General features: G+C 36.2%; 1 long non-coding RNA gene across 1 annotated transcript in view; it reads left to right on the top strand.

Annotated features, from left to right (window-relative positions):
• Positions 1–24,551, top strand: part of LOC114707281 — a 663,922-nt gene extending 639,371 nt beyond the window's left edge. Inside the window, exon 3 of the long non-coding RNA XR_005089435.1 lies at positions 22,992–24,551. This is a non-coding gene — a long non-coding RNA (uncharacterized LOC114707281). The remainder of the gene's footprint in view (positions 1–22,991) is intronic.
• The last annotated feature ends 600 nt before the right edge of the window (positions 24,552–25,151 follow it).

Below are 25,151 nucleotides of genomic sequence, written 5' to 3'. Positions count from 1 at the left end.
ATGTATCATCATGCTCATCAGCTTCAACATTAATTGTTTCTCTAATCCAATCTTCCATAGGTGCAGATCTTGCCCTTAATGGCCTGATTATTGTTTTGCATGCTGCATTCGCATTCTCAAAGGCCAAAGATTCAATTATTGCCTTACTAGCTTCTGAATCCGAGACCATTCTCTTTACTGCTGAAGCCAGTCTTTGTAAAAAATCTGTAAAAGACTCTTTTGGGCCTTGCTTCACCTTTGTAAATGACTCAGATTTTTTTCCTGGTTCCTCAACTTTGTCCCATGCATTCAAGGCTGCCGTTCGACATAAAATTAGGGTTTGGACATCATATAAACATTGTGTTTGTGCTGAAGCATATTGGCCTTCGCCCATAAGCTGATCCTGGCAAACTTGTATTCCTTTATCCCTCCATTGTTTTTCTATGTTTTTAGCCTCCTCCTTAAACCAAGTCAGAAATTGAAGTCTCTGGCTGGGTTCCAGAACACCTTGTGCCAGGTCCCACCAGTCCTGTGGTACTATCCTATTATATGTTGACCAAGAGTTTAACATTTGCTTTACATATGGGGAATGCATGCCATAAGATACTATTGCCTCCTTAAACCTTTTTAAATCCAACATTTCAATTGGAGCCCAATTATTTTGTGTAGCCATTTGATCAGGCATCTGCTGTACGGTTACAGGATAAATTAAGGGTGACTGTGTGAAAACAGGCTTTCTTTCTGCAACCTTATGATCCCGACTTGAAACAACTTCACTGTTAATTTCTTCTGTCTGAATTTTTACAGGTTTAGCAAGTTCTTCTAAAGCTGTTATCCTGGCACTTAAATTGACTATCTTTTTAAATATTAAAATGTGGATTATTATAGTGATAAGGTGCATAATTCCACCAATACTAATATTATATAGTTGTTCCATTGCCAGACTGCCTAAAATTTCGAACAAAAACCAATTTTCTTCCAATGTACACATAAAACCCATTTTTTTTTTTGATGTGGAAAAAATTCTCTTTTAGATAGTTTCCTTTAAAATATCTGATATGTTATGACTTACCAAATCTGCGTAGAACAGTAGAAATCCGAGGGGATTTTCAAAGCAGCCACCTAGTGTCCCAGGTGTAAATCCAAAGAGAAAGAGAGAGAGAGAGAGAGAGAGAGAGAGAGAGAGAGAGAGAGAGAGAGAGAGAGAGAGCGCAAGAAAGCGTAGCTGGCTAAAGTTTAAATGCAGCCACGTGTTCCCTCTTGTGCCGAATCAAGGCTTGGGTCTGGCTTCCTTAAGCTCCGACCACGTGCGTTGGCTTTACAGGCAGGGCCCTGTTTGGCAGGGCAACTCTGAGTTGTTTGTAGCACCGGCTTTAAGCAAGCAGGATTTAAGCAAGCAGCTCACCGATAGTCCAGCCTGAGGTCAAGCAGAACTAGAATCAAGGCTTGGGTCTGGCTTCCTTAAGCTCCGACCACGTGCGTTGGCTTTACAGGCAGGGCCCTGTTTGGCAGGGCAACTCTGAGTTGTTTGTAGCACCGGCTTTAAGCAAGCAGGATTTAAGCAAGCAGCTCACCGATAGTCCAGCCTGAGGTCAAGCAGAACTAGACCCAGGCTAAGGACTAAGAAGCCGATCGCCGCCGGCCGCCACGTGCCGCCGCCGCCGCCGCCGCCGCCGCCGCCGCCGCGGGCCGCCTGCCGCCCTTGCAGGAAAGCAGACCTGCTGCCAAGCCAAGCAGTTTTTAATGGATTCTTGTCACGTTGGGCGCCAGATGTTGATGTAACCAACCGTCTTATTAAATAAGAAACACAGAAACAATGTAAAAGAGAAAGCCAAGAGGTCAGAGCTCAGAGCTAAATCTCACCCTTCCTTCTGCTGTCCCAGCTTCGCGAAAAGAGACCTACTTCCTGTCGGTTAGTTTTTTTTAAGTATGTTGTTCTGCCTTCTCATTGGTTGTAAACCCAAACACATGACTGCCTCGTCACCGTCTGAATGTACAGCCCCCTAGGTCTTAAAGGTATATGTCTCCAATGCTGACTGTATCCCTGAACACACAGAGATCTTATGGGATTAAAGGCGTGTGCCACCACCGCCACACTCTTGCTATGGCTCTAATAGCTCTGACCCTGAACACACAGATATCTATGGGATTAAAGGCGTGTGCCACCACCGCCACACTCTTGCTATGGCTCTAATAGCTCTGACCCCCAGACAACTTTATTTATTAACATACAATCAAAATAATATTTCAGTACAATTAGATTACCACCACACAAAGAGACACAAAAAGATCTATCTGGCTCACTCACTTCGTGATGTAATGTAAGAAAATAGTCAATAAATAATAAGTGAGCTACTCATTAATTTAGAAAATGATACACATAAAAGAAAAGAAAATATCAAGTTTAGGTGTACCAGAGTGCTGATCTGGAAGGAGAACTTAAGTTTAATGCTTAGTTTAAACATTAAATAATTTAAGTTTAATGCTTAGGATGGACTTTGAAAAGTTTAACTTTGAATGGTGACTTGAAGGAAGATAAATACTAGAGCCATGGGTTTATTATAGAGAAGATGAGGATAGATAGAAATGGAAGAACTACCAAAAAGCAGGGAAGGATGGGACAAGAGAGAAGGAGAGGGAGAAGAAAGGACGAGAGGTAGGGAGAGTGAGGGAGGGAAGGAAGAAGGATAGGAAAAAACATCTGTACTAAAGTTCTGATGCTTCATAAACATGTTCACCTAATATCAAAAAAGGGTATATGACTGCTTCAGAAGAAGGCATATAAGACAAAGAAGACTCAGAACAAGAAAGGCCTTTTGTTACATTGTGGTGGGTATGGGCTTTAAAAGAAACGAGAAAAAAAAAACTGATTACACTTTACATCCAAGAACAAGATTAATGAATTCACTAAAGGTAGTTCATTTAGAATAGATTGTACAAAGGAGAGACATTTATGAAAGTAAGAGCATAGGAAGAGCTACAATGTATTTGTTAATTTGAGATGAGAAATCAGTAGCTTGGACAAAGGCTGTATTTTGGTGAACTGTGGCTAAAGAACTGATGTATATTGTTGGATAGATCAGTATGCCTTCCAGGTGATTCGGATGTGAATTTTAACCTATAATGAATAATTGCTCTAATTGATATCAGTCTCTGGGACAGTATAAAATGATAGGTATGGAGAAGGAGAATCTGTGGTAATTTCATTTGCTTAGTTAACATCACTTTTCACAAGATCTCTTTCTGTAGTGTCATTGCTCATATAGAGCTATAAGACTGGAGTTTGTGATAATATACCTACTTAAAGAATATCTAAGGCTAAGTCGGATACACGTAAAGCCATGTTTTCTTCTTTCAACTATTCAGGAACCCAACGGCACAAATCTAAGTGATGAGATTCCAGAAAAAAAGAAAAGATGAAGTCAACTAGATTAATATAACTACACTCTTCCCTGAGTCACTGGACAAGGAGGCAAGGGGTCTGAGACAGGAAGGAGGGGAATCAGTCTAAGTATTAAGGAACTATTATTGACCTCGCCATGCAGATTGAGAGGATGCAGCAGATTTCCTAGAGTGGGCCTCACACAAAGCTTCTCTAGCATCAACAGAAATTTTCACAGACAAGTTTCCCAAAAAGAAAAGCCATTGTTGGGAATGACACTGGGAGGAATGTCCCGAAAGTATCCCCTGCTCCCATTTATTCCCAAAGTACACTCCCTGTTTGATACCATTCTGAATCGCCTTGCACACTCTCATTCCCCTCAAGGAGTTTCTGACCATCTTTTCCAAAATCATGGATTTCACTTCCAACAACCACTTCCTGAAAGAAGAAATGGGTTCTCTCTTGAGCTGAATTCTCCAAACAAAATGATGTTTCTAATCTCTTTGTAGATATAATTTTGTGTTTTTTCTCTTCAGCTTAGTACCTATGAATTTGTTCATTACACATTTTCTCAGGTTCAAGCTCTGATTAAAGGTTTTAGGGAGGAGCTTGTAATTAAAGGTCATTTATTAACTAATGATACACCCGTCAATCAATTTTACTTTATAAATTCCACTATGCTACATTGTACTATATGTATTGTGTTACATCTTGAAAGGATTAAACTGACAACCTCATCAGTCCTAACCGGTATTTTTCCATAAGTAAAAAAAAAAATGATCTTTAACTTGTCTTCTAGAAAGTTTATAAAAATCTGAAGGATTGCCAAACTTTCTGCAAATTTGAATTAATTTAAATAAACACAAAACCTTAGGGCCCTGAATAAATGATACAATGAAAGAAAACTGTTTCCTTTCCTGAAGTGGCAATTTACAATAGGCCGATCTTTGCATATGAAAAAGAAAATCTTGGAAGCCTTGAGTTAAAAACAGGTCTGTTATACCAAGAGGTCTCTACTTCCTTTAGAAATTATGTTCATTTTATATTTTAACAAAATATCCACACTGGATACTTATTTTTCATGTTTCTACTCCATGTCTAAAAAATAAGGAACATATAACTTCAAAATCTTTGTGTTCATTCTTTTGTTGCTGGTCTTGTCCATATATTTGTTATAGAAAACAAGTCTTCCCTCACCTTCTCTGTCTGTTTAGAGTACTGGTTGCAGGTCAGGTGATGACATATTTTGGACTGTGTTGTGGTCCTTTGGAAGGGGCTGTTTTTTGTGTCTCAATTGCACAAAGATGGTCCAGTGAGAGCAAGCTTAAAGGGATCAAATTTTTCCGTTTTATCTCATAGGATTCAATTCAATTGCAAAACTCAGATTGAAGGTTTTTTTTTTTTTTTTTTTTTTTTTTTTTTTTTATCAAATATGTAAACCCATCTGGACCTTATAGCTTCTCAGCCCACATGCAAGTCTTCAGCAAGTATGCACACAGTTTACAGCAAAATGAGGCTTTTTAATACCCTCTCCCTGTCCTTATGTGGATATGTCTTCTAAGAGAGAGGGATGATAAGCTTGGATGGCTACTCATTTCATAGACAGGTAGGGTTCAAACTGTAATAATCACTGATGTCACCTCAGTTCCTCAAGATAATAATGCTTTTTTTATGAAGACCGAAGGAATAAACCAAGGAATATAATCAAGAACACAAATCAGAAGACGAATTGGTGAAAAATGAGTCACTGTGAGCATTAGAAACACATTAGCTGTGCCCAGGGAAAGGAAAACAGTGTCACTTGAGTTGAATAAAATGTTCTTATTAAATGTTTTATGTTTTAAATCTTAGTGTATTGTATTCTACCTATCCAAATAAGGTGGATAACCTTGTAAATATTTTCTACAAGCAATGGACCATGCATTAATACGGTTGGAAGTGTGAAGTGTTTTAAGACAAAAGTTGAAATACCCTATTTACATCTAAGAAATTAATAAGTTATTAAAGTAGCTGTTAAACATGTTTTGCTACAATTGAATTAACTCATGTTTTATGTTAAAAAAAATCTATTTAAAAAAAATCTAGTCTGACATATCTCCACATTAGGTTCCATGAGTTAATTTCAGTTCAACCTGAGAAGATATATATGTTGCCTTCGGGAAATTATGAAATCTTTTGTGATATTCTATTTTCTAATGCAAAGGCAAGAACAATATCAAATGTCATTGAGTGTGCCTCATAAGACTGTCCTAAGAATCAATGACAATATTACTTTAGATCATTATCAGATTAAAGTAACCGCAAACTTCAAAGCACAATTGATTGCAAGGTTTATTGACTAAACGTATTAGGAAAAAATACATTTAAGACGGTGTTTCTCAACCTTCCTAATGCTGCGACCCTTTAAGGCACTTCCTCACATTATGGTGACCCCCTACCATAAAATTATTTTCGTTGCTATTCCATGACTACAATTTTGCTATTATAAATTGCAATGTAAATATATGTGTTTTCCATTGGTTTTATGGGACTCTGTGAAGGAGTCATTAACCCCCTTTGTAACCCACAGATTGAGAAACACTGGCATAAGAGTACGCTATGTAGTTTATTTTTCTTAGTAAGAGGGGTCATGAGAGAAGCTTGAATATTTTTTGTGTCACACTCTGAAATAATTTTATATATTGTTGGAGATTATGCATCTTATACACACTACTGAAATAAAGAACAGACATATTTCTCATGAGGCTTTGATTTGCATCATTTCTATTAGATTTATTGTAGCAATTATATGCATCACAAATCATGAAGGAATGTTAGAAATTTCTGCATAACTTGAGCTTCAAATTCTACTAATAACTAAAATATCACCACACAAAAATTTAATTTGCTAATTAAGGAATACTTTATTTGCATTTTCATTTCTCTTACAACATTCATCTTAGCAAAAGGTTTATTTCATGTGTAAACAAGAAAGTGAGGCTATGTAATTTTAACAGCTTTAGGATTTTCTGTAGAAATTGTATTATTTAAGAGGCCCAGAAAGAGCTGTCAAATCAAAAATATTTTTTCAAATAATAATATGTAGGATTTGATTTTGTTTTCCCTGAAATATTCAATTAGTGGATATATATGTGTGTGTTTATGTATGTATATATACATATATATATGTATATATATTTGCATATATAACTGCATTCTAAACACACAAAAAGGAAATGCCTGCAACTTCAAATCCTAAATGTATAGCACTGGGAAAAACAGATTCAAAGACTTTCAGAAAGATGAAGATAAAGCTCTAACTTTAACCCCAGAAGATCAAAACAATCCTGCAGGACTCAGACTTCCTTGAAGAGACCGCAGATGATGAGGATTTTACCCAGAAAAATAGAACACAAGTTAAAGGGCTTTGAGTGCTGACATATGTTAACTGAATTTGGAAAATAGCAGTTGATCACTGTGGCCACAGTGCAGAATATCCGATTGGAATAGACTATATATCAGATAAACCTATTAAATCAAATTGAGAATGGGAGACTTGATGTGGTCTGATTTCTGAGCTAGTGGAAAAACCAATGAGATCAGTGTCAGAAGTGATTGGACTCTGAGTGCCTTCTAGGATATTATCTGGGCAGCAGCAGAGCTGCAGGGTTCACGAACCTCACCGAAGAGGGAGAGACTACGAAGAAAAGAGGGTAAGTTTAGAGAAAGTCGAAACATTGCTTAGTGGTTGGAAGCTTAAAGCAGACAACAGAGCTCTGAAAAGTCAGTGGTGAGATGCATATAGGATTTTTTTTTTGTTAAGCTTCACTCTCCCCAATGTCATCATTATTGCTGTCATGCCACAAAGAGTAATCCAGCTGTGATCCTGTTGTTCCAAACTCAGGCCAAGGTCAAAGGGCAACAAGGTGCCATTGACCATCCATTCCCAGCCAGTCCAAGTCTGTAAAGGGTTGCAAGGTTTGAAGCTTCCAGCTTCCATCCAGAATGTAAGGGAAGAAATGGTCTCAAAAGTATATGATCATTTCATTTTAGCATACATAGGGAGTGTGGATCTCCCCACTCATGAGAATCCTGTGTACTTCTACTATGAATATTAAATAGATACATCTTTGTTAAGGGGAGGTTCAAGTGGTTCTTGGCAGGTGTGGCTCTCCCAAGTAGTGCTAAGCTGTATCATTCTCCACCTCTGTTTATTAAGATTTTTATCTCTACATACGTAGTACAAATACAGTGACTCTGTTCTCACACTTAGTAGATCATGGGTCTGCATTATTTTTATGCACATATCTTATTCTTCTGACTAGATGGCTAACTATTTGAGGACAGAATATTGATCACAGCACAGATATTTTAGTAGCATGTGATTTCTAAATCAGTACTTTCTGTAAGTGTCAAAACAGTAACTATGCTTTGAATAAAGAATCACACCTACCCTGAGCATTAGTAATGATTATCATATCAGAGCATGCTAGTAGTCACAGATTAAACTGAAAAAAAAGCAAATCTTTTAAAAGCAACTTAATGGATGCCTACTTGTCAACAGTGTATAAACTTCACAATACAATTTTACGCCAAAATAAACAAAATCTCATTTATTACCTAATACATAAGAAAGGTATTAAACAATCATATACACTTAAAAATAAGATGAGAATATTAACCAAAAGGGGAAAAAAGAAAAATAAATACAGATTTTCTGTGTTGTTTCAAACTCTAATATCAGCAGTGAAGGAAAACACCTTTTCAAAACCACATTTCTTTTCTCTTTCTGATTGTGTGCTATGTATGCTGTTCCTGTACAACTTGGGTCCAGAAACCCTGGCTAGCGGCAGTTAGGGAATGAAGAAAGGACAGAAATATGGCCACATGTACCATGAAGTTGTGATCAGATGGGATTCTCTGACCACTAACCTAGCAAACTGGAACAATGTGTTTATTAGGTACAGCCTAGAGGAAGGTTAGCTAGTCTGTTTGGGGGGTCTCTGTAGGTGAACAGTGTAAGCATGTGTATACCCTTGGAGGAGGAAGCAACAATTGCTAGTTATTGAAACACACAGATGAATCATTCATAAACACTCATAGCTGGACTCCCAAGGAAAGTTTTGAAAGCTTTTTCCTTCCTCATCAGCCTAGACATTTCCCATGAACCAATGGTGTTAGAGTCCTTGACAGAACATATCCATAACCATGTCAAAATACACATTCATTCAGGATTTCATTCACTTAGGGCTTTCTCCCCTCCTTCTATCTCCCTTTTCTTATTTTTTTAGATGTCCTTGATGAACCTCCACACTTGGTTCAGGGGTAATTTGCTGTGGTGCTTGACACTGGACTGTAATGGTGATAAGAAAGAACATACAACCATTCTATCTCACATAAACACTCACTCATTTGGGTTTTTTGTGGTGATATTGTGTCCCCCAATATATTGTGCACCCTAATAAAGTTATCTGGAGGTCAGAGAACAGAACAGCCACTATATTAAACATAGGTTTAGGCAGTGGTAGCACACGCCTTTAATCTTAGCATTCTGGAGGCAGAAATCTGTCTGAATCTTTGAGTTCAAAGCCACACTGGAAACAGCCAGGTATGGTGACACAAGCCTTTAATCCCAGGAAGTGATGTCAGGAGGCAGAAAGGTATATAAGGTATGAGGACCAGGAACTAGAGCCTTGTTAAGCTTTTAGACTTTTAGCAGCAGTACAGCTGAGATCCATGTGAATGAGGACTCAGAGGCTTTCAGTTTGAGGAAACAAGATCAGCTGAGGAATTGGCGAGGTGAGGTTGGCCATGGCTTGTGCTGTTTCTCTGATATTTCAGCATTCTCCCCAATACCTGCCCCTGGTTATTTTATTTATAAGACCATTTAGCATTTTTTCTTACACTTTTTCTCCTTTGTACAGTACTAAGCACATTTCTCCAGGCAACTGTTCATCTACATGCAGGAACTACATACATGAATCTTTCTGTGACTCTAGTTTATTCTGTGGGTCAGGGAGACACAGAAGAATGACATCCAATGTAAATGTGGTCTTTTTGTTAATGTTGTTAATATTTATATGATTGAATTTTAAAAATTCCATGTTTACTATGTCATGATATTTTAGGTTTTATACATATTCCATTGTGGAATGGCTACATCAAGCTAATTAATACACGTATTGACTTACATGGTTATCATTTTATTCTCTTACTATTTTAAGAATACAGGTAGTTGTTAACTGTAGTCATCTTATTACACAATTAATCTCTTGAATTATGCCTCATGTCCAGCTAATATCTTGTATCCTTTGCTGAACATCTCCCTTATCCTTCAACCACAAGCCAGTTCTTGTCATCCTGGTTCTTTCTAGATGCCTCATACAAATTAAATTATTACACTTACATTTTGAGAAATGACAAGATTATCCCTTTTCTTTCAAGACTGACTGGTATGTCATTGTGGATGGATAGTTAGAGGCATTACATTTACCTTTTCTTTACCCATCCATTCATTGATGGACATCTAGGGTGACTCTCTCTGGGATATTTTTTATAATGTACCAATGAAGATTTCTCTTCAGCTTACTCATCTAATATCTTGACATTGTATATTCATTAGCAGAATTATCAGATCATATGTTTGCTATATTTTTAGTTTTTGAGGCGTTCACAAACAGTTCTTCTTAGTGACTATACTATTGACATTTTTACCCACATTATTCAAGGATTCCCTTTTCTCCATATTTTCTCTAATACATTATTTCATCATGTTGACACAAACATTCTTAGTAGGTGTGAAGTAATATTTTATAGTAGATTTAATCAGAATTTCTCTGATGTTCAGTGATGTTGAGTATTTTCCCATATACCAATTGGTTATTTTGTGTGTTTCTTTTGAGAAAAATCCAGCCAGGTCTTTTTATTTCATATTTTAACTAGCTAATTTCTTTCATGCTGCTGAGTTAACTTATTAGAAAAATGGTCTGCAAACTGTTTCCTCTCGTGGCCTTCATTTTCACTTCACATTTTTGTGACCTTTGCTCTGCAGAAGTCTTTATAATTGATGCAACTCAGTTTATCTAAGTTTTGTTTTGTTCACTATGTTTTGGAGGTCCTTTACAAGAAGTCATTGTTAGGATCAATGTTATGGAGCTTTCCCTGTTTCTGGTTTCAAAGAGGTTGTATCTTAGAACATTCTTTCTTGTTTGACTCTTTATAGATTAATAAATGTAGTTTAGCCCAAGTGTCACAGATAAGCCTGTACAGAAAATCTTACTTCACAAGAAGGGAAACCAAGCACTCTTCAACCTCAGGGTAAAATAATATCTTTCAGTTTGAAGTATCTGAAAATCACTAATTTGCCTTTTAGTCATCTATTTATAGTGAATGGAGTGTTCAGAACTGAGCTAGAGATTTTGTTTACCAAATGTAATGAATTAATATTCTTGTTATAGCAATTCCTTGTAAATAATTAAAAAGAAAAGGCATTGTAGCTGCTCATCTCATTGAAAAGTCGTTTTAAACAACAGTAGACATTCACAGGCAGAGGCTGATGTAAGTTGGAAGGAACTCTCTTCATTGCTCCCCAAAGATCTTTTACTTTGCTTGGCTGACTTTGCAACTACAGGAAAGTGCAGCCAGACTCCAGTAAAAAGAAATAAAGTGAGCACTTTGCTTCTGGGTACCTTTGCTGTGGTTTGCATTTCACCACTGGCTTATAGAGATGAAATCTATTACTCGGCAGGCAATGCTTGCACAAATGAAAGATAAATTTTTCTTTCAGATGGGACAGATCACTGAGACTCATAAAATATTAATGATGAAAGCTCTGAGAATTAGATATATCCCTGACCATAGGTTTCTCTTGACAGTGAGGCTCAGTCAATTTAACCCATTTTTCTTCCTGTAAGATTCACATCAAGAATGATATGGAAGGAAAAGAATACAAGATTTAAGAGTCCGATGAGCATAGATTTTTGAGAAAGGTAATCTTTCTGTCTTTCATTTTCTATCATGTTTTGTGTTTCTTATCTGCGGTAAATTCTGCTGAGTGATGTTGCATGGTCAATCTAACGCGTGAAGCAGTTCAGGTGCTCAGGGGAGAATTGTCTGGGAAGAATGCAGGAAGTACATATTTCTTAATGTAATGTATAACAGTAACATTCATGTCATAGAAGAAATTCATGTACTCCATACTTCAGTACCTATCGAACTTCTCTATTAATATGTCCATACAAAGTAATGAGTTTCATCTTGGCATTTTCATACATAGGTGTTATTCTATTTTGCTCTCTTTTGACGCTCCCATACTGCCTCCCTCTGTCTCCACTACATCCCATGCTTCCATGGCACACATACATCTTTATGCAATTTGCAGTGACTGAATATGTATTTAGATGTGTATGAATATTAATAAATGACATCAGTTCTACTTTTCTGGTTTTGGGGCTAGGTAGAGTGACAACCATCAGTTTCCGAATACACGTGATGCCTTAATTTGTGGCAGTAGGTTGTGTGAATCTTGTAACCCTCTCTATCCTTACATTCTCCCAAATGTCAACCAGATAGCAGCTCTGTCCTACTAGAGGTCTCACTACATGCCTTGTTGACACTAACAGTGGCCCCTCCCATTTGGTAGCCCAATATATAGCCATTTGCCTATCATTGAATCTGAAAATACCTGTCTGTATCAATAGCCAGCAAGCTGGTGGGCTTGCTACCAAAAAACACTAACTAGCACCACCATGCTCTGAAACAGCTGTTGCTTTGCCAATCGGCAATTAACTGGGGCAAACAAGCAACAACAACAAAACTATAGAGAGATCACACTACAGATGCCATCCAAAATCAAAGCTAATATACCATTCCTGACCATGCATAGAATGTTTTCCTCTTGCAGTGGACAGCCTTTCATAACACAATAGAATTTACCACTGCACTTGACGCATAGTCAGCCGTTCAGGCACAGTGATAACAAAAACATGTAATATCAAGGGAAATTGAACCCAACTCTCCAGTACAAGAATGAAAAAAAAAAGTTACAATATGGCTAGAAAGGAATCCAAAATAACAATTGTAAGAATCCCATTGAGGCTGGGAGGCTGGGTGGTGTTGGCAGCACACGCCTTTAATCTCAAGTACTTGGGAGGCAGAGTCAGGTGAATCTCTGGGAGTTCAAGGCCAGCTGGTCTACAGAGCGAGATCCAGGAAAGGTGCCAAAACTATACAGAGAAACTCTGTCTCAAAAAAAATCCCATTTAAATATAAAGGAGTCCTACAAGACCTACACTTAAGATTCAGGGAACATGGCTGGGAGGTGGTGGGGCACGCCTTTAATCTCAGCACTCAGGAGGCAGAGGCAGGCAGATCTCTGTGAGTTTGAGGCCAGCCTGGTCTACCAAGTGAGTCCCAGGAAAGGCACAAAACTACACAGAGAAACCCTGTCTTGAAAAAACAACAACAACAAAAACAAACAAAAAAGATTCAGGGAACTTGATGAAGAGGGGCAGAAAGAAAGATGATAAGATCCAGAGAACCAGAACATCTACTGAAAGATGGTGTCTTCTATAAATGACAAGGAAGCTGAAACAGGAAATTTCCAAAATATGGTTGCCTTAACAAGACTTGAACAATGAAAATACCAGTTGGCAGGCCAATGAAGTTGGGAGAAATCTCTCAAGGCCCCACCTGATTTAAGATCTGCATACAGTGAATAGCGAGAGCAGCACAATCAGTCTACTCCAGTGAGGAGCACTCTAATTGGTTATCCAATAATACCAAGTGGTTGGCACTAGACATAGATACACATAAATAACATCAAGTAGACTCAGCAGTTTGTGTGTGTGGAGAGAGAGAAAGAGTGTGAGTGTGTGTGTGTGTGTGTCTGTGCATGTTCATGTTTGAGTGTGTGTGTGTGTGTGTGTGTGAGTGTGTGTGTGTGTGTGTGCCTGTGCATGTTCATGTTTGAGTGTGTGTGTGTGTGAGTGAGTGTGTGTGTGCCTGTGCATGTTCATGTTTGAGTGTGTGTGTATGAGTGAATGTGTGTGTGCCTGTGCATGTTCATGTTTGAGTGTGTGTGTGAGTGTGTGTGTGTGCCTATGCATGTTCATGTTTGAGTGTGTGTGTATGTGTGTGTGTATGTGTGTGTGTATGTATGTGTGTGTGTGTGTAAATATTTTAAAAAGTCCATGCATTTGAGAGGGACAAGATAATGGACAATATGGGAAGAGTTGTAGAGTGGAAAGGGAAAGGTATAAGTGGTATACATACAGAACAAATATATGAATTATCAAAAAACAAGAAAAATAAATGCATTAAGTAAAATGCTTTAAAAACTTTAAACTATAATTAATTCATAAGAAAAAACAGTGATGTAGAAATGCCAAGATAAGAGTTAGAAGATTCTGTATGATATATTACCATATAACTAAAGTTTCATCATATTGTTGTGCTACTTTTTTGTCATGGAAAATTTTAATAGGAATACTTCCTTGAAGCTTATTTTTATAATGGAAGAAATTTAAAAGAAAGAGTGTATGAATAAAAATAAAAACATACTAATTATAAAATTAAAAAATGTATACTGAATACAAACAAGTAAATTAATTCAGAAAAGTAACTCCTGAAATAAATGAAAAATCTAACACAGGTAGATATCATAAAAATAAGATAAATAAAAATAAATAAATAAATAAAATAATAAACAAATAAATAAATAAAAATAAATAAACAGAAAATTTACAGGTAGAGGATTTAATGAAGGATATTGCATACACTACAGCTCAAATACATACAGTTCAAATCCCAGTCTAAATTCATCATATGAAAACCTTTTGAACTTCACTGCAGATATTTTGAATTAAATTAGATAGGGAAGAGAACAATAGAGAAGACTGGAGAGATGGCTCAATGGGGAAGACCGGATACTAACTACATTGCAGGGGACTCCCGGTTCAGTGCCCACCACTAACACAGTATCTCACTACGGTCTCTAATACTTTTTCCTGGGGATCCACCACCCTCTTCTGGCCAACTAAGACACTTGCATGCACACACAGAAATAAATGCACAACCAGAAACACATAAACAAAAACCTAATGAACATAACTAGTAAGAAAAAAAGCCAAAGATTTATACAACCTTGGTTAGCCAATGTTCTCTACAGGAAGAGAACTGATGGAATCAATATTTACTACCAAGGAGCTTGGTTAGATTAGCTTGGACAATGAGGACTAGATAGTCCAACAATGGCTATGTGTAGGCTAGAAAGACTAAAACATCACTAACAATCTGTTTGTGAATCAGGGTGCCTCAGTAATCCTAATCTTAATAAGCCTTGAAAGCCACAGGTCTACTCTAAGACCAAGGAATCTGTGTTTTCATGATGGCATCTGCATTAGAAGGTACAGGATAGATAAACTCATCCATATGGTACAAAGAGACAGGCAGAGATGCCTTGCTTTTCCCTCAGTCTTCTTTCTATATTGCCTGCCACCTGAAAGAACCATCCATTCTGTTTGAGAGTCTTTTTCATTTAATGCTTTTAGTAAATACACTTCCAGACTTGCCCTGAGGCATTTGTCTTAGTTGACCCAAAACCAACTAAGCTGATAACCAAGCCATGAGAATCCATTAAAGAAATAAACAATTGTGGTGTTAAAGTTTCAGAATAGAGGGTGAAAAGTACAGAAAAGATAATCAGCACATTAATACAAAAACATTCTAAACTCCTGAAACATGATAATTCCGAAGCAGGTACGTGGATTATGCTCTTTTCTTTTGGAGTATTAATTTAACTGGGCAACATTTGTTTATGCTACAAAATAGTTTCTAATGATGTGAAGGTGTGTTACGGTTGCTTCTGCTGCCTTTGTTAATGATATAAAGATGTGTTCCATTTGTTTATGCTGCATTTGTGTGATTACAAATAGATATGTTGCTGTTTCACTCTGCCTGCCAAAGGCACCCAATTGGACTAATAAAATACTGAATGGCTAGGCAGGAGAGGGATAGTTGGGGCTGGCAGGGAGAGAGAATAAATTGGAGCAATCTAGGCTCTGGAGAAAGAGAGAAATCGAGACTTAGAAGAATAATGAGAGAAGAAGGAAGAGAAGAGAACAGAGAGAGAAAGAAGAGGGCAGAGTCAGGACCAGCCAGTCAGTCAGCTGCTAGCCAGCCACAAGAAGCAGTGAAAATAAGATAGACAGACAGACAGAAAGAGAGAAAGAAAGAAAGAAAGAAAGAAAGAAAGAAAGAAAGAAAGAAAGAAAGAAAGAAAGAAAGAAAGAAAGAAAAAGAAAGAAAGAAAGAAAAAGAAAGGAGAGAGGGAGGGGGAAGGAAGGAAGGAAGGAAGGAGGGAGGGAGGGAGGGAGGGAGGAAGGAAGGAAGGAAGGAAGGAAGGAAGGAAGGAAGGAAGGAAGGAAGGAAGGAAGGAAGGAAGGAAGATAAACAGCAGAAGATTTCATGAAAAGCACATCTATAACCATCTGTTGAAAGTTAGTGCATTATGGCCAGGAAGATGCTTCAGCAGGTAAAGGCACCTGCAGCCAAACCTGATGCCCTTCCTGAATACCTAGGGTTCACATGGTAGAGAGAGAGAGAGCTGAGCTAACAAAGCTCTTCTTTGACCTCCATATGTTTGTTCACACAGATGCACAAATAAATAAAAATATTTTTAAAGTCAGGAAATTCTAAAGGGAGCAAGAAAACACACTAAGTTGCTTATCAGAAGATCCTCAGCAATAGGGCCTTACTTTAACATCTTAAAGTGTCCATTGTATAAGGCCTTCATATTCTTAGAGTTACTCCGGGATATTTTTTAAGGAGAAAAAAAATTTTTTCAGTTAGGTGACTGTGGAAATAAATTGAATAAGAAATTGAGTATATTCATTTGTTTTCAATGTGGTTATAAATATTTCTTTTAGAATAAATGTAAGTCTTAATACTTCATCAGTTACGCAGAAAATTTTGGATCTTGTTATCCAATAAAGAATAACCAATTTTTGCAACTATTGTGGAATGTACTATTTTCCTGATTTCTTTCTCAGGATGTTTATCATTTGTATATAGAAAGACTACTGATTTTTATGTGTTTATTTTGTATCCTGCTACATTGCTGAAATGATTTACCGGCTGTAGAGGTTTCCAAGTGAACTTTCTAGGGTCCTGTGCCTAAAATCATATCTCTAGAGATACTATGACTTCTTCTTTTTCTATTTGTTCCCCTTTTATTTAATGACTTCAAGAACTATATTCAGTAGATATAAAGAGAGTGGATTCCCATATTTTGTTTCTGATTTTGGTGGAAATGTTTTGAGTTTCTCCCCATATAGGTTGATATTGGATGTGGGCTTGTAGTATTTGCCTTTATTATGTTGAAGTATGTCCCTTGTATCTCTAGTCTCTCCAGGAATTTTTTAATGAAGGGATGTTGGATTTTGTCAGAGGCTCTTTCTTCATCTAATGAGATGTCATGCAACTCTTAAATCATTGAACACTAAGAAATCAAGGTGATGCCCAACTAGAATCTTTCCCCCTACTGACTAGCATTCATGGTACTGGAAAATGCTCAGCACACTATGGTGGAGAGAGGTAATCATTAATTAATAGTTAATATCACCAATTTACAAACTCTGCAACCTACAACAGAGTCCTGACTGCAAGATACACCGTCAAAAGGGGGAAAAAGCTTTAACGAGATTAAGAAAGCAAAAAATATTCAAAATTGGAAATGATAAAAAATATGTTACAATTGATACTGGAGAGAGACAGAGCAACAAATTGGAAACACTAGACAGAATGCATTGAACCATGAAGAAACAGAAAACATAAATGAACCAACAATAAGGAAAAAATGTGGAGTAGGAGAGATAGATCCGTGGTTAATTGAACTTACTTCCCTTTCACAAGATAGATGTTTGATTTCCACCCATAATGGGCAGCTTCAAATGCTAAAGTAGTAACAAACTAAAAACCACAGGCTGCTTATGGTTGCCTTTAACCCTGGCTTCTGGAGATCCATTACACTCTTGTGGACTTTGGGGGTACCCTCATGCATAGATGCAAACACAGACACAGACCCACATACCTATACATAACCAAAATAAATGTAAATATTAAAAATTTATCCAGAAATCTCCCCTAAACAAATCAAGCAAACTCAGGTAAGGACTGTTGACTTATATCACTTAAAAAACTGTTCACTAATTATTCTCAAACTATTATAAAAATGACATGGAGAAGATTCCTTCAACTCATTCTGAAACAAATATTACCCAATAACAAAACCAGTCAAATGCAGAATACATCCCCAACCTCACAAAAAGTTGTAGGATAAATAAATATAGAAGCAAATGTTCTCAACAAAATAGTAATACACTAAATCCAATAGCACATCGAAAAGATAACGTGCCATGTCAATATGAGCCTCGCCCAGGGATGTAAGGATGTTTCAAAAGAAGAAAAGCAATAAACATGAATAAAGACACATAATAAAGGACAGAATCTTAGAATCATTTCAACAGACACCAAAAAAAATCACTTAGTAGAATGTAAAAATTTTAATAAAAAAAGAAGAAATATACACTCTGAAAAAAAGAAGTACACAGTACAAAAATTAATATGAATCATTCATTTCATAATGACAAGCACATAGCAATGGTTGCACTCTGCAAGGAAACTCTAAAGTTGTCTCTCTGTTGACTAAAAAATGTCTTTGCTATAAAGAGCACTGGGTCATAACTGTCTAAAATTTCAGTTACAATAATATATATTTAACACATTAAAATGAGTGATATTTTAAAGTTTGTTGCTCTATGATCTAAAATGATATGAATATGTTCACTTTGTTGTAGTTATTCAACAGAGTAGTGGAAGTCCTAAAAAAAATAAATTAGGTAAAAGAAACAAAAAGATTCTAAGCTGGACAATAGGAGTTCAAACTCAACCTTTTGCAGATGGCATTATCTATTATAGGTAAAATCCTAAAAGTACATTTAAAATGATTTTAGAGTTGGCAAACTAAGTTAGGTTTAAAAAAAAAATCAACACATCAAACCAGCACTGGTTCTACGCACCAGTAATGAAGTAACTGAAGAAGAGAAACCAAGAAAGAAACATATTTACCAAAGACACAAAAATTAGTGCGTGAGAATAAATTTAACAAGGAGTGAATGATTTCTATCATGAACTGTTAAGTCACTGTTTTTGTGGGAGTCCTAATAGTGGGAGTGGGATTGTCTTAGATTCTTTTGCCTGCTCTTGAGAGACTTTTCCTACTACCAAGGTATCTTGTCCAGCCTTGCTATGAGGGTTTGTGTCTAGTCTATATACTGTGTTCACTTGATATCCCTGGGAGGCCTTCTCTTTTCTGAAGGGAAATGGAAGAGGAGTGATCTGGGAGAGAGTGAAGATGGGAGAGAGTGTTGAGAGGGGAGAGGGAGGGAAGGCTGTAGTCAGAGTGTACTATGTGAGAGAAGAATAAAAAGAAAAGGAAAAAGAATCAGACAAAATGGAAATATTCCATGTTTATGAATTTGAAAAATAAATAATATTTAGATTTCCATGCTATCCAAGCAACCTGTATATTGAATGTAAGTTCACCAAAATGTCAGTGACACTTTTAGCAGAACAGAACTATAATCCTAAAGTACTGGGGAACCTTACAAGATTCTCTATAGACAAAGAATGCTGAGCAATAAGAGAAATGGTGGAAGCCCTATCATACTTCTCTATAATTACATAGACATCACAGTACTGCATAAAAATGTACAAGCAGGTCAAAAATGGGATATAGAATCAAGAAATGAATCTACATATTCATCGCCAATGGATTTAAAATAAACACAAATGGAGTTGAAATTGGAAGAATAGTTTTTTTTTTCCATTTTTGTTTGTTTTTGTTTTTGTTTTGTTTTGTTTTGTTTTTTAAGAGATTTTCTATTTGTTTTACATATCAACCACGGGTTCCCCTGTCCTCCCTCCTCTCACCCCCAGTCTTCCTCCCCAACCCAAACCCCATTCTCACCTCCTCCAAGGCAAGGTCTCCCCTGGGGAGTCAGCAGAGCCTGGTACATTCAGTTGAGACAGGTCCAGTCCCCTCCTCTCTACACCAAGGCTGAGCAAAGTCCCTCAGCATAGGCCCCAGGCTCCAAAAAGCCAGCTCATGCACCAAGGACAGATCCTGGTTCCACTGCCTGGGAGCCTCCTAAACAGTTCAAGCTAATCAACTGTCTCACTTATCCAGAGGGCCCAGTCCAGTTCCACGGGGGCTCCTCAGCTATAATTCTGGAATGACTACATTTCCACCACAAGTAGAGGCATGAAATTGGATTCCTACGTCACCATATAAAACATCAATTAAAAAACATGGACCAAAACAAAAAGTAACACTTAAAAGTAATGTAAGTAATCAAGATTCAGACTTTTTCGTGGTTATCTGGGCAATTATTTAAGACCCTAGATCAAAGAGAACAAAAGCAAAAAATTGTCAAGTGAGATTATAACAAATTCATTAAAATCTTTTGTATATGTTTTTAATAGAATGTAGAAACAACAGATAGAGTAGAAGACCCTACTTAAAATATTAATATAAAAAGAAGAATTAATTGCTTAACTGTAGAAGGATCTTGGCCAACTCAATCATAAAATAACACATACTCCAACTTCAACAAGGGCATGAATTTGAATAAGCATTTCTCAAAAAGGGAAGTGTGCAAATGTCAGCAGTGCATATTTAAATGTTTGCCATTATTAATCATCCAAGAGGTGGCAATTAAGACCACAAGGAAATGACACTCAAGTTGAATGTCTACAATCAAAAAGACAGCGAAGAGAATCAGAAGAAGAAACTCTCCTACACTCTTGGTAACCTCCTCGAAAATCAACATGAAGTTTTCTATAACAATTCAACAGGAACTACCATATTATCTCATAGCTACACTGCTGGATGCTTATGGAAGAAAGATAGAGTAAAAACAAGGGGAATTGATCTGTATTTCTAAACTTATTACAACACTGATTTTAAAAGTCCAGAAATGAAATCGGCAGAGGTTACTTTTCTGTTGGATACACTGATACATGGATTCTATAAGATACACACAAATGCTACTTACTTTTTCATAAATAGAATATAAGTCTGTTTCCCAACAGCCTGAGAGAACTATGAGAAGAATACTATGTTAAGTATGTGAGGCAGAGAAGGACAAATAGTTAATGTTTTATTCTGTGTGGAAATGAAAAGCATTCATCTTGTAGATTTGAAATTAGAACAGTATTTGCCAGAGGTGAGAGGGAGAGGAGATAGATAGTTAAAGGGCACATGGTTTAGTAGAATAGGATTGGCTAGATATTTAATATTAAGATACTAACACATTTTAGTATCTCATTTTGCATGTTTAATTATCTGTATGACTATAGTTGAAACACTTAATTGTATGTTTTTTTTAAAAATTTGTAGAGAGGATTTTAAATGCCCTCTACACAAAAGAAATGAAAATATTTGACATGCCTGTATTAAGTATCCTAATTTAATCATTATCTATTACATGCATGTATTGAATTATCACATTATCCCAATAAATATATGTAATAATTTGTTAAAATGTTGAAAAAGGTTTTACATGCTAAATAATATAAGCTCCCAAACTATTATTTGTAGGCAGGAGTTCTATCCCTCCAGCAACTCCATAATATGTGGAAGCCACTTCCCAAATAATTAATCGGAGGTTTAATATTACTTACAAATATTTGGCTGATGGCTCAGACTTATTATTAGCTAGTTCTTACATCATAAATTAACCCATTTCTATTAATCTATGTATTGCCAGTTTCCATAGCATTACAAGTCTGTTGGCAAGTTGCTCCTTGGGCAGCTGGTGGGCATCTCCCAGACTCTGCCCTTCTTTTCCTGTATCTCTGCTTGGATTTCCAAAACTCCTATTTGTAGGCAGAAGTTTCTGTACTGCCAGCAACTCCCAAATACCTGGCAGTCACATCCCAAATAATTGACTTGGAGGCTTAATATTAATTATAGATGTTTGGCCAATGGATCAGGCTCATTAATCAATATTATAATCACTCAGTATTGAAAGAGATGACTCAATGGTTAAGAATAATTGCTGCTCTTGCAGAGAATCTAAGTGCAGCTCTCTTCACTTGGTTGGGAGGCTCATAACTCATGTAAATTCAGTTCCATAGATACCCACACTTGTTTACATATAACTCTACACACATGTGCACATTTGCACAAATAAAACATATACAAAGTCAAATCATTTCTAAATATCAAAAATCAAGAAAAGTAAAGATATTATAATTACTCTTCTTCTTAATACTTTTGACAATCTCTGTAGTAATAATTTAGCCATTGAAGATGTCTGAGCTAATAGCATGCTGGTTTCTACAAAGGATTGTGGCCTTCACAAATTAATGTTTACTTGGGGTTGTATTCAAGAAAACAGCATTATTGCTCCTGCATACATTAGTAATTCAGAGATACATTAGTAATCCAGGGTCACCAGAATAGTAGTAAATTTGTGTGTAGGAATAATATAAGAGGTACTGTTATGTACACAAGAAAGCATTAGTGATAAGTAATACTGTATTTCCTATTCTTACTTTGGTTAGTTAAATGCAAATGACTTTGGAAAGAAACAATCTTTATAGAATTTGTTTCACATTTTCACTGTATTACAGCTTTGGGTTTTCTGTGAATACCCTTGTTAACATAGTCTGGCAGACATTCAATAGCAAACTGTGTTCCAGGCAATGAATTTATAATGTTGTAGCAGGAACAATCTCGTGAATGTTGTAAGCCCTTATAGATGATGGAAAAATCAATAACATGGATAAATTTGTAGCAAACTACCCTATGCGCTTTTAGTTGAGGAGAAACTCAGTACTATAGACTAAAATTACTTTCATAGACAAAATAGCCCAGAACATAAGTAAAATATTGTAATGTATAATTCATTGCTTAGTATAAAATCAATTATGTTAAAAGATAATTATATATGTTACCTTTGTAATGTGCTATATTGCAGAGTTTAAAATTTTATTTGATAACTTTTAATTCATAGTTTAATTAGACAAAAATATGTTATGATACATATAATAAATTATGTTAAATGTATTCTATAGTGTTTATCTATTTATAAAATGTAGTAAATATAAGAATAATTCAGTTTCATGAAAATAGCAAATGTGATAAAATCTTGTTCATCTTTTAATTATTACCTTTTTTTGCATACTGACTGCTGTTTCCCTTCCCTTCTCTCCTCCTAGTCCCTCTTCCCCACATCCCTTCTACCCCCTCCTCCATACACTCCTCTCTGTTTCCATTCAGAAAAAGGCAGACCTTCCATGGATATCAACAAAACATGGTATATCAAGTTGTAGTAACAAAAAGCACATTGCCTAGTATTAGGGCTGAGTAAGGCAACCCAGTATAAGGAATAGCATCCCAAAAGCCAGTAAAAGAGTCAGAGACAGCATAGATCCTCTGCATATATCTGACAGTTGTATAGCTTGGTCTTCTTCTGGGACTCTTAACAGTGGGAGAAGCGTCTGTCTCTGACTCTTGTTCATTTTTTTTTAAATAAATGATGAGTTACATAACTACAGTAGTAATACTGAATTTTGTTTATTCCAGGGTGACAATAATTTTTATACAGGACAGATTATGACAGCTTCTTTCTTAAGGTAAGATTGGTGACACAGTTTGTTCCGAGGGAACATATACGTTTTATTAACAAAAATATTCCATAGTTAAAATTTGCTGGTAGTAGCTACATTTTGCTTTGTTTCAGGGATCTTATCATTAGTGCCATGATCATATTCCTTTTGTTCAACTGAATCACTTCCACAATAATTCTGAGGATGTTTCTAAAACAGCTACTGAGTATAATATATGTAGCTTGGTGTTTTAATTAAAACAGAACTATGTTAGCCATGAAAGTAGACTAATGGAATAAAAATAAAATATAGTAAGACAACAAATAAAATATACTAATATAAGTAAGCTGACTCCTAGTGAACCCTTCACAATATATTAATATCTTAAATTTTCCTAAAAATACAAACACAGTGGCCTATTAATTTTCATGAACCTCTAGACTCTTCAGTTAATTTCCTGTGTAGTTTTGCTCTGTCTGCTTTGATAGTCACAAGTTGGCTGTTCATACCCAATGCCCTGGCCAGATTACAAAAGCAAAGGATTTGATTATAAAGATGCCAACACTTGAAGCTTCATGTTTTTCAGATAAATGTAAACAGAAATATTTTTCTTTTTTGACTTGAATTCAATATCTAACCCCTGCTAACCCTTTATTTCAAACTAATTTATGACTTCTACAAATTTTCAGTCTTTCCTTCCATAATTCTGTTATGCTTCTATGATTTCTCTCCCTTCCCTAAAGTGAGGACTTTTTAGCCCATTAATCTCAGCAAACTATTAAGCCTTGTCAGCAGAGAAAATGGGTATGAACTTTGTGTGAGCAATTTGAAGAAAAAGAAGTAATTGGCGTTTCTCCTCTCATCTTGTATTCTCCTCCAATAATGTGACTTGTAATGCTTTTTAGATTTATGTAATTATCATTATTATATACTGCTTATCTACAAAAACAATATGTAAAAGCCCATTTTAATTGTATGAAAAGGCTTGCTGGGGATAGTATATCAGTAGAGATGGCCTGTGAGGGTTCATAAGCTCATTCCAATTTCTTTCTGTGTATGAATGAAATGTGATCTCTCTACTTTCTGCTTTGGCTACCAGGCCTTCTCCATCCATGATGGATTCTACCCTTGTGGAACTGTAATCTAAAAATCAACCCTTTCTTCACTAAGGTGTTGTTTTTTTTTTTCAGTCAGGATATTTTATCACAGCAACAAGAAAGTAACTAATACACTCACATTTTGGAGTTATGTAATAAAGTAGCTATCATTGTCACCCCGTAGTATATACATTTAAAAAAGTTTTGTTGAACAAATTAAAAACCATTTCCAATGGTTTAAAACAGCCTTATTCTAGTTTAAAAAATGTCATTATCATAGTCCTGGATTTGAACCACGAAGGTTTTTGTTTTTGTCTTTTAATTCTAAATTTACAATTGTAAACTATTAATTATAATGAGCTCATTTGATGAAAATAGTTTTCTTTTAAAAAAACAAACAATTTTATGTCTGGGAAGTAGGTTTATCGTGAGAGAGAGAGTGAGTGTGCATATGTTTGTGTGTGTGTGTGTGTGTGTGTGTGTGTGTGTATGTGTGTGTGTGAGGGTGAGATCATGTTGGTGCAAGAGCACATATGTGTGCAGGTACACTCACACATATATGTCTGTGTTTGTGCAGGCTTGAGGTCAACATCAAGGTTCATTCTCAGAAAATCTATCAAACCACTTTATAACAGGGTCTCTCATTATCTTGAATCTCAACAATTAGACTATACCAGTGGTTCTCAACCTTCCTAATGCTGCAACACTTTAATATAGTTCCACATGTTGTTGTGAACCCCAAATATATTAACCATACAATTATTTTCTTGCTACATCTTAAGTGTAATTTTGCTGCTATTATGAATAGTAATGTAAACATCTGATATGCAGGATATCTGATATGCAGCCCACAAAGAGGTCCATGACTCACTGGTTGAGAAGAGCCAAGCTATACTGTCTAGACAGTGAGGTCCAGAAATCCTGATGTTTCCATCTTTCCAGCATGGCAATTCTGGGTGGTCACTGTATGTGACATTCTCATGTGATTTCTAAATATCAAACACAAGTCCTCACATTTTAAGGTAAACAATTTACCAACT

The sequence above is a fragment of the Peromyscus leucopus genome, chromosome 18 (assembly GCF_004664715.2).
Source record: "Peromyscus leucopus breed LL Stock chromosome 18, UCI_PerLeu_2.1, whole genome shotgun sequence".
NCBI lineage: Eukaryota > Metazoa > Chordata > Mammalia > Rodentia > Cricetidae > Peromyscus > Peromyscus leucopus.
Note: the sequence above shows the minus strand (reverse complement) of the source record. Positions and strands in the feature narration are given on the sequence as shown.